At 41.4% G+C, this 11239-nt stretch overlaps 1 long non-coding RNA gene across 1 annotated transcript; it reads left to right on the forward strand.

Moving 5' to 3' along the window:
• Nucleotides 1–802: 802 nt before the first annotated feature.
• LOC123047235 (uncharacterized) lies at nucleotides 803–2764 on the forward strand. The gene is made up of 2 exons (XR_006422848.1): nucleotides 803–1429; nucleotides 2494–2764. It is a non-coding gene; the product is annotated as an uncharacterized lncRNA (long non-coding RNA).
• The last annotated feature ends 8475 nt before the right edge of the window (nucleotides 2765–11239 follow it).

The following is an 11239-nucleotide window of genomic DNA, read 5'->3' on the forward strand; positions in this document are numbered from 1 at the left end:
TGGTAGCCTCCATGTCACCTTGGAAGAAAAAGCCTCGTGTTGGAGGTTGAGAACCAAAGCTGACACAAAAGGAAATCAATCCGAGCAGCCACAAATGGAAAACAAAGTAACCTAAACTAGCTTGGACATGGCAACAACCTGCTTTTCCAAAATTATTCCAAGTCAGATCTAAACTAGGTTGAAAACAAAGTAATCCTAGCAGCATGTATTTTCCAAAATGTTTTCGCTCCATTTCCTTCTTGTTTTTCCATTTCATTCCACTAGTAAGCATGCACGTGCAACGCACGCATTATAATCTGCAATAAAACATCTATTTCGAATCTTATTCTCTTTTAATGAGTTTATTTTTACCAAGCCATTTAAGAAATCGGAACTCTGTCAATTACAATGACAAAAGAGAATAATTTATTAAAATACAAAATGAACTGAAAAATGTGGCTTATACTCTAGTAAGGGACATCATCGACCATACTGATGCACAAGCAAAGTTCATCTATTAAATCATCATTTGTTGGATTGGCAGACGATGAAAGGAGAAATTGTTGCAAGAAGAGCTTAATTTCTGATGGCATGCTCGATGTTTTGAGATTATTAGGGAGTCCATTCAGAATCATACAATCTGTGGGATCCGTCATCTTGCATCTCATGGTTTCTTATGTTACCATCATTCAATTCCGAGTTTAGTAAAATGGTAGCTAGTTATATAAATATTTTTAATAAATTTGTTTATCAACTTTTATAGATAGTTATATAAAAAAGCCTTTAAAATCATCAAATCATAAATCGGACACAGCGGGCAAAATAGACTGCATCCTCTTAAAAGTTTTTCTTTGTTTGGACAATGCCACACTCTACTCAGTTACTCACTCACAATCTCTCTGACCACTTTCGTACTCCCCACCGCCCCCTCAGATTTGTCTGGTCACTTCCCCACCGCCCATCACAATTCTCCCCCGTTCCCCATCCTACCATGGTCGTCAGCTTCCTCTCTCCACCGCCGGCTCTCCCAGGTCAGGCCGCCACTCCCCTTCGTCCCCACTGCCGGCGCGAGGTCCGCAGCCCCTGCTCTTCCTCCTCTTCATGTTGAATCTGGTCGCGGAAGTGGCCGAGGAGGCCCTCGAGCTCGGCATGCTCGCGCGAGCAATCCAACGGTAGGCGCCGTCAGAGGCGGACGCGGATGCACGGGACTCGCACGCCCCTGCTCTACCCTGCTCCCTCTTCGAGTCTGGTCGCCGAAGTGCTCGAGGAGGCGCTAGAGCTCGGCATGCTCGCTGGCGAAGCCGGCCCCTTCTCTCCTCCTGATGCGAGGGAGGTCCCCCATCGCCCCCACGGACAAGGCGCGGATGGAGGCGTACCAGAAAGTGCAGGAGTTCGACTTGTCCAGCGGCGCTGATTGGAAGACGACCGCCAAGCACAAAGGAGAGTTTGGGTGAGCATTAAGCAGTTAACTAATTTCTAGGGGTCATGAGCCCCGACAGTCGTTGTTCGAGGAAAGCTGAAGCGAATAGCACATCTCGTTGCAAATTTATCACCATACACCAGTATGATTGATATATGATATGGGATGGGATAGGAATAGACACTGCTTGAATGTTAAAATTTATATGTAATTCTTTTTCTGTCACCGATGTTTCACTGGTATAATCTATCAGTTGAGTTTGACATAGAACCCTGTTCGTGGAGCACACGGATCATGGAAAAATTATGGTGCGTTTTGTTCTATTTTATTTGCCTAAGAACCATACCCTTCTGCCAGGAATTACCCACTAATTCTGTGAGAATCCTACTCCACTAATTCCAAGCCATGAGAGGATTTTCCTTTCTCATATTGAGATAGCAATAGCAGTTGACTTAAATCTTAGATATGAGACTCTCATTTTGTTCACGTTCAACAAATCATGTCTGGACTGAAGCTAGGAAAGTTCCCTGTGTGTTCTAATAATAAGGTCATGGGAATACAAATGGCATATTTTGTCAGGATGAGAAGGCGAGTCTAAGATCAATATCTGCTTGGGGGCCATGGCGTGTTCTGTGTGGCATTGCCCTCGCCGCCGCCGCCGCCCGGGGCGCCGTGTCTCATGCGTCGCTACCTGACATCCACTCTAGGAGCTGGGCTTGGCGGCCAATGGGGCCAAGAAGGTCCTATATCGGAGGTCCCTGCTTGCGAACTCGCAGTTAGTTTGCATGATACAGTTAGTAGAAGTTGTTCCTTAAGTAGAGTGCGATTAATCACGTATGGCCATTAATACAATCAGATCGTTGGGGCATGCATAAATATACTTGAATTTTAAATTAGCATGTCAAGAGGTTTAGTTAGTGTCGCTCCCTACTGTAATTATAGCTGGATATGTCGTTCCTGTACTTAAAACTTATCAATCAAATGTACAGAAATTTGGTAGATAAGCTGACGTTTGAAGGGGCAGTAAACATTAAACATTTCAGATGGTGATTGGGAATATCTGATATGTCCTGATTGTGTGTTTCCTGTTGTAGATAAATCTGCTTGCAAGGCTCTCGATGATGTATTCACTTTCAACAATTGCACCAGGGTGTGGTCAGTTGGAGAAGACATTACTATGATTGTTTTTTCAGGTGATGAATTGTAACCTTATATCCTTTATTACTTGAAATCCAAAATCATTGGAAACAGTCCGTAATTACTTTGGAGAGAATCCTTTATTATTTTCTGTCTTGTTCATGTTCAGCATAGGATGTATATCATTAAAACCATCATGGTATATTATTGTTCATGTTCAGCATAGGATGTGCTTTGTCATATGTTAGACAATTGCTGCCTATATGTTATTAGTATATAGACTGGAAATATTTTTCTAGATTGAAACTGCACGTCTAGATCGAAAATAAGCTATTTATGGTATGGTTACCCAAGTATAACAGCTACAGTATGTCAGTACTGAATCTCGTCCTGAGATCAATCAGCAAAAGTTCGTAATTGCTGATATATTAGACGGACTGCTATTTCATAGAACTGAAAAGAATACGTGTCCACTGTTCTCCCAAAGTTTCTCTTTGGCCAATATAAATTGATATGTCTAAAGTTCCAAGTGAGATATGAAATAAATGCACATGAACAAATCTAGGGGTGTAGTGTTCTTATGGTATTTTTAGCTGGGGGTGCTTTTTTTCATGGCTAGGTATAAACTGAAATTTGTGCACTTAAAATCCAGAATCTGCTCATTCTATTCAAAACATAGTCTATTTGAACATTGATTTAGATAGAGGCATGAAGCGCACCATTTAGATAGAGAATGCGTAAATGAGGGCTAAATACATATATGTCAAGTTGAAAAATCCGAAACCAAATTAAAACTGTAGCACAACCAACTAAAAGAAAGCTCGCTGGAGTCAGGCTCGAGCTCAATCCATGAGGCATGCTAGAATATGAACACAAAGAGCACTACTATATATATCAGCTCCATGAGCATTTGTTGTAAAAAAACGCATAAGAAGCCTACTTCGAAAGCTAGCAAGACCAGCATTATAAGAATCAAATTAATATAGTAATCAGAATTAATTATATAAGAATAGTCTAATATGTTGTCCAAAATCATAGGATATAAGACTTCACCGTTGTGTTCATCACTTTCATAGTTTCTACTTCTCACCATATCATCATTCAATTCTGAGTCCACTAAAATGGTAGATAATTTTGTTGTAAAGTGTGTCCTATGCTCCTACCAAATACATAGTAGTAATCAGAATTACCCAAAATATAGTAATCGGAATTGATTATAAAGAATAGTCTAATATGCTTTTGCCAAGTATTAATTAGAATTAGTCCACAAAGAACAATGGTGGGGATTCCGAGTGAAATATACATGCTCCAAATAGTCAAATGAAACATTCCTATCCAGAAGTTTAACATCCATAAACACCAATATAATCCACCTACGTGATTACAAATTGATTAGACATTTTAATTTGATGGAAAGAAAGATAAATAAACATGAATAATTAAATAGCTTTATGGTGTTTCAGCTGAAACACAAACATGGTGAGCAGCCTGACCGAAACTAACACACTCACTATAGAACCGCCCAATCCCATTCACGTCCCCTCCATCGCTAGCGAGCTTGCTGCCACAATCATCACTCTCCCCGCCAGCAAATTGCTGAAGATACGAGATTTACTGGAAAATTTGTGATTTCTCACTGAATGATAAATCAAGTTCTATTTCCACTGCTTCTATAGATCAGAACAAAGACAGATATTGAATACTCATGCTTCTGGGCATTCTATTGAATCTCAATTGTCAATAACTAATCTTTAGAAGGCAAAATATATAGAGAAAGAAAATTGTGGGGTCTTGAGCTAGATCCATGGATATTCTCACTGGCCGCCGCAACTTTCTCTTGCTAGCGGGATATGTTTTGCTTCTTTAGATACTCTGCTTTCTTCTTATCAAATGGTCATGGCATATCAGTATCTACTCTGTAACTATTCGTCAGATTGCGTTTCTCCGAACTGATGGTTAGTAATTAACTAATTACTCCATTATCGGCTCCAGATTTTAGCCTAACAATGGAGGCAATGAAATTAGTTATGAGTATTAGATGTTTGGGACAAATAGCTGCAATACAAGGTTAGTCCGTGCGAATTGACTGACCTTTTGCCGTGTGTTTACATTTGCATATATGTTGCACATGGTAATATATCGACCAAATAATATTATGAGATGACATGGTTAGATTAAAGAAAAACTATATAAGGTAAGATGAAGTACATGCATTAACCTATTGCCGTTGTGTTTGTTGCATATTTAAAAGGGACACGTGTTAGCATAATCGACCCAGAGATGGGAGGATGATTTCGCCACAGTTTTCTTAGCCTAGTGGGATTTAAATTCTTTTTCAAGGTATTCTCTCTACTTCAAGGTATTCTTTTTCAAGGTATTCTCACAGCCCACCAAAATGAATAAAATCCAGTATAATAAAGATGCTACAATAGTTTTTCCGGACTCAATAATATGGAGATGTTACTAACAAACTACAAACTTATCACCCCATAGTAATTTAACTACAACCCTATACATACTACAAACTTCGTTCAAAATACATACAGCCGACTGACAACCATCCAATACTCCTAGTCTTATACATACTGCACACACTCGTAAACAAAACCCTCATTAAAATAATACATCAAGCAGCAATATATTTTGGTCCAGTGATGGTGAAGACTGAACACCCCCATCCTGAAGGAAGTGACCGAGCTAAGTAGAGTTTATAGTTTTCAATTTAAGTTTGTGCATAGACCAGCTAATGTTGCTGCTGACCTGCGTGCAAAAAATGCTTTGCCTCAGCGGCAAAGGTGTGCCAGAATAAATAATGAATCCTAGCTTCGTTTTCAGCCTTCAGTATGACTATAACTATGTACTTATTCAGTAATGAGAAGCTCCTGATTCGGAAAAAGGTGCACGTGCATGAAACAAGGATGTAGCAAAACAAACATATAAAGACTGTCAAATTCTTCAAACAGAATAAAAATAAATAGATGGAGCAGCACATCTCTGTTTCTGAGAAGTAGACGAGCTGCAAATTTCATATTCAGGAAAGAAGTAAGATTCTGTGAATTTGATGAGGCAACACTAACCTCATCAAAGCTTTTCCCCATCATGAATGGCCTGTTAGTGTCTCTCTTCCCTGAACGGTTTAAAGAGTTGTTCTTGTATATGATTGCGAAGCACGGCCCTTGGCAGATCTTTAGCCCCAAGAACAACACTTTAGGGCAAGTACATTTTGCTTCTTTAGAATCACCCCTTTTGAAATTAAAAAGGGCACAAATTTGATGCTTCCAGCGTTCACATTTGTCACACATAACCACCTTAGAGCCAATCAATTAGAACAAATTAGCATGAACAAAAAGAGTTTAGAGAATTCAAGTATGAAGGTTAGCCTTAGGAAATTGATTACCTTTCCACCTGAATCGTGCAACTGCGAGCCTCATTCTAACACAGGATACAGAAATTGTGGCAAATCTCAGTAGCAGCAGCAGTATAGTATGATGCACTTCGTTTTATCCGAGCAACACAGGGAGAACAATAAATTGGTGGAGGCTCAAAATAAAGATTATCTACTTTGCAAACGAAACTTCTTGATAGAACATGTTGCCTTATGCCTCTTTCCATATCCTCAATGACTGAATAATCATAATTTCCTCAATCCACATAATTGAATGTTATGTGTCACTGGACTCACACCCTGGCCAACACAGCAACAACATCATCAGGTCATTTGCAGCAAGAAACACGTCGGTATACAACAAACCATAGCAGCATATTACAAGATACAAGCGCAAAGCAGCAGCAGGACATCAGCGACAAGCACCCAGCGACATCAAGCACCCACACAACACACACACCCACACGCAGCAAGCAGGGCGGGAGGACCGGAGAACATATACCTTGCCGGCGACGGGATTCCTGGCGGCGGCAGCGGAGTTGATTCGCGGCGGCGATGGAGGTGACTCGAGACGGCGGCCAGGGCGACTCCACACGGCGTCTAGCGAACCCAGGCGGCAGCGGCACTTCTTGGCGCAGCACGGTGATCGTTTACAGCGGATGTATAAGAAGTACTTGGCGATCTTCTCCGTAGTGAGTCCGATGCCAACCCCTGCACGTTCATGAGGAGATAAGAGCGGTGGAGGGCAGGGTGGCCAGAAGGGAGGAGACCTGCGGCGAAGGGCGGCTGCGGCGGCGGCGACCTGCGGCGAAGGGTGGCCCCGGGCGGCGGCTGGAGGACCTGCGGGGCGCGGCTCGGGCGGCTCCGGGGCGGCGGCTCGGCGACCTGCGGGCCGCGGCGAATGGCGGCTGGGGGACCTGCGGGGCGCGGCCCGGGCGGCTCCGGCGGCGGCTCGACGACCTGCTCCCGGCTGCGGGACGAACGACGCGGTGGCGCGAGGTCGTGCGGGAGGAACCGCGCGGGGCGCGAGGTCGTGCGGGAGGAACCGATTGCGTGGCTTGGTGGGTTAAACACGGAACGATTACAGACCATCGGATCTTGTCTATGGACGCGCCTGATTGTTTGGATCTGCCCCTCTCTTCCTTTTATAGTGGTAGTAGATTAGTTTTTCTTTTTATTCCAATTTCCTTTTTTATTTAGCAACAAACAAACATTTTCCGAGATTTCTAATATTTTTTTCAAAAAACACTAATAATTATTATAAGTGCACAAAACACTTAGTAAAAATTGCATTAATATTGTTTAAACTATGTGAATATTCTTGAAAATCACTTGAACATTACCTAAAAGTTCTGAACAATATATAATCAGCACTAACTTTTCTTAAATGCATGTAAACATTTTTCAATACATAACCGGTATTTTCAATTACACGATGAACATTTTATTATTATGGAATACTTTTTAATGCACGAGGAATGTTTTTAACACGTGATAATTTTTCTTCAATTACACTATGAATTATTTTTTAAATACACGATGGAAAGTTTTTTAATACACGATAACTAATCTTCAATACATGTTGAGCCTTTTTTGAAAATAAAGTATGCACATTTTTAGTTACACCATGAACATTCTTAAAATACACTATGAACATTTTCTAAATCGCGATGAACAGTTTTTGATATGTGAAAAATATGTTTTTTAATATACGAAGAAAAAATTAACATGATGTACAATTTTTATTACACTAAGAATATCTTATATACATGTTAAACATTTGAAAGTACACGACAAACAATTATTTTAATATGTGAGAATATATTTCAATGCATGATGACCAGTTTTTGGGAAATACACAATGAACATTTTGAATTTACAAAGATCACTTTTTCAATACACTATGAACATTTTAGATATATGCTTCATAGTACTAGTATCTTTTTTTTAGACAATCTCGCATGCTTTATTCATCGCCCATAATGTTTACAAGAAGAAAATCAAGGTCTTCTGGTTGTCCTAGCCATACATGACGACCAAAGTCTAAAGATAAAGCATATCTAGCGAGATTGTGAGCCTCGAAATTCGAGCTCCTAAGCTCATGAACTACTTTACATGAAGAGAAAACGTTTGCACGAAGTATTATTTCATGCACTATAGCTCCATAGCCAGCCGCCGAGTTCTTCTGGACATCTTCAACCACCCTCTTGCAATCTGTAGCGATTTGAATGGAGTTCTCATATAGATCCTCAGCCAGAGATTGGCCTTCCCTTACTGCTATTGCCTCTAGTGTGCTCACATCCGTGATGAACTCTAGTTTTAAGATCGAAGCACCCAAGAGACTTCCCCTGTGGTCTCGGCACACTGCTCCCACGGCACCAAACTCCCCTTGCATGGACACTGCCGCATCCACATTCATCTTTGCATGACCCTCTGGCGGAGGCATCCATGTGTGTTGCCCCAAGCTAGCTCGCTTCGTAACACTGCCAGCTCCTCTATCGATCATCTCCAAGTCCCTCAAAAAGGAGAGTATGAAAGAGTTAGTAGTAAATGGACTATCAAAGATCTCTTCATGTATAGCTCTCCTTCTTGCTTCATGTATAGCTCTCCTTCTTGCTCGCCAGACTGCCCAAAGTGTCACCACCATCCGTATGAATTCCCCTTGCGGCAATGATTCATGCAATGTGAAAATCCAGTTTTTTGCGTCCAAAGAAAGATTACCCAGCATATGGTCCCACTGTCTCCTCCGAACAAAGTTACCATACGCTCCTGGCCATCACGCAATCTACTAGTGCATGCTTCCAGTCATCTTGCGCAGAACAAAAAGCGCACGCACTCATAGTAGACATATTCCGGTGGTGTAGCACCCTGGCTGTTGGAATTGTTTCATGGCATAGTCTCCATAAGAATACCTTGATTTTAGATGGAACCTTAATGTGCCACGGGGACGTCCAAGCTGCTTCTTCTTCTGCCTCGTTTGAGTGTCCTCCGACCGGTTGCAGTAATGCTTCACCTTGCAGTTTCATTTTCACCAAAAATTTGTAGACTGACCTTACTGAAAACACGCCTCGTTCGTCCTCTCCCCAAGCCCAAAAATCATCGACTCTTCTAGTACACAGCGGGATTTTGAGTATCACATTTGCATCAAATGGCAGAAAAGTCGCACGAACCTTGTCCTCCTTCCAATTAGCCGAGCTTGGGTCAACACGTGCTGGTCTATGCACCGCCAAACACGCTATTGGTCTCATTAGGCCCGATCGGGGGAGCCAGTTTTGGTCCCAGATTCGGGTCTCCTCTCCTGTTCCGATCCTCCGAATCAAACCTTGCACTAGAGCTCCTCTCCCTTCTATGATAGATCTCCATATTTGCGAGGGCCTGCTGCCTAGCTCGGCCTCAAGAAAGGACGAGGCAGGGTAATACTTGGCTTGCAAAATCCTGGCACTTAATGTAGAGGGAGTGTGTATAATCCGCCAAGCTTGTCTAGCCAGTAAAGAGATGTTAAAGAGGTCAATATCTCGAAAGCCAAGTCCTCCCAAATACTCCGGTTTAGTGCATACATCCCAAGATATCCAGCATGGTTTCCTCTTCCCTCTTTTACTTCCCCACCAGAATTGCCTGATCAGCGATGTGATACTTTCACAAATACCTCTAGGGAGCCTGAAACATGACATAGAATATACGGGTATAGCCTGAGCCACTGCCTTGATTAACACCTCCTTCCCCTCATATGACAAAAGTTTATCCATCCATCCTTTAATTTTCTCCCACACCCTGTCCTTTAGATACTTGAAAGTACCATTCTTTGCCTGCCCAACATCCGTTGGCATCCCTAAATACCGATCAGTAAGTTGCTCGTCATAAACCTGCACCAAGCTAGCACCTTAGTCATTTTACGATGGTTGCTAAAACAAGTCATTTTAAGATGCACGGAACGCTTCTATTTGTCCGCCATGCCTTTTTGCAAAACAGCCCCTGCAGTTTATTGAAATCAACCCGCAGTCTACCTTTAGGTCGGGACGAATCGTTTTTTCACTTTACATAAAACAACCTGACTTTTATACTAATTGACCCACAATTCAACTTTAAGTCATAGCGAATCGTTTTGAATTTTTACATAAAACCCTCTAGTATTTGCGTTAATAAACCCACAGTCCATCTGAAATAAATATTTTTCAAAATAATCATATCTTTAAAACCTAACTCCAATTTCAACATGTTATATATGAAACTTAATTAGAAAAAATATGTAGAATCTGAATATGATGTTATTTTTATCTATTAACTATTAAAAATGATATTTAGGGTGCAACCTACATACATGTCCAATGATCGAAGACCCTACGCACGTTTTTTGGCTAAATTCACGTGTGTATTTACCAACGGAGTACATAATTCTTTCTTATAGTGAATATACAAATAATGTTTATAGCATATACATACACTTATAAAATTCATGAAGATCAGAAGTACATGAAGATTTATTTTGAAAATATCCAAACAATTCTTCTGATAGCCATGAATAATATTGGAATCGATACATAGGATCTTAATTTGTATTTTATCCGTTGTATGTGACAGTGACACATATAGAGTTTCTTAAATAGACTTAATTTATAGACGCGGCCTCCTCAGTGTCGAACGGCATCGTCCGGTTGCTATCTGAGTCTGGTCGTAGCTGCACGCCATCAATATTATGGATCAGAACCAAAATTGAATTGAAATAAGAACAGTGGCTCGGATAAAAAATATTTACTCTCCCATTGCAACGCACGGACATGTTGCTTTTTTTGAGTAACACTGGCATGTTCCTTTTTTTAGACAACCTCACCAAGCATTATTCAGTCATCAAAAGGTTTACAAGTAGAAAGTGCAGCTCCCCATGTTGGCCCAACCAAATATAGCGTCCAAACCCCAAGAGTTAAAGCGTGCTTAGCGAGATTGCGAGGGTCCGTGCTTTTTGCGCAGCCGAGGATAGTTGGAAACATGCTGTGATTGATTGTGTGATGGCGAGGAGTGTTTCTTCTCTATGCTCTGAAGAAACAATGGAAGTTATGTTGGACATGTTTCGGTGATGGAGTAAATCAGCTGTTGGTATAGTTTCATGGCACAACCTCCACAACAACACTTTTATCTTCATGTTCCAGAGTGAAGTCCAAGCCCTTTCCTCATCAGTAGTGTTCGACTGCCCACACAACAGGCTGTAAGAAAGCTTCATTCTTTAACTTCAGATCCGCTAGCAATTTGTAGACAGATTTAACCGAAAAAAATGCCTCTGTTATCTTCTCCCCACGCCCAAAAACGCGCCTGGCCCAAAAACA

The sequence above is a fragment of the Triticum aestivum genome, chromosome 2B (assembly GCF_018294505.1).
Source record: "Triticum aestivum cultivar Chinese Spring chromosome 2B, IWGSC CS RefSeq v2.1, whole genome shotgun sequence".
NCBI classification, from domain to species: Eukaryota; Viridiplantae; Streptophyta; class Magnoliopsida; order Poales; family Poaceae; genus Triticum; species Triticum aestivum.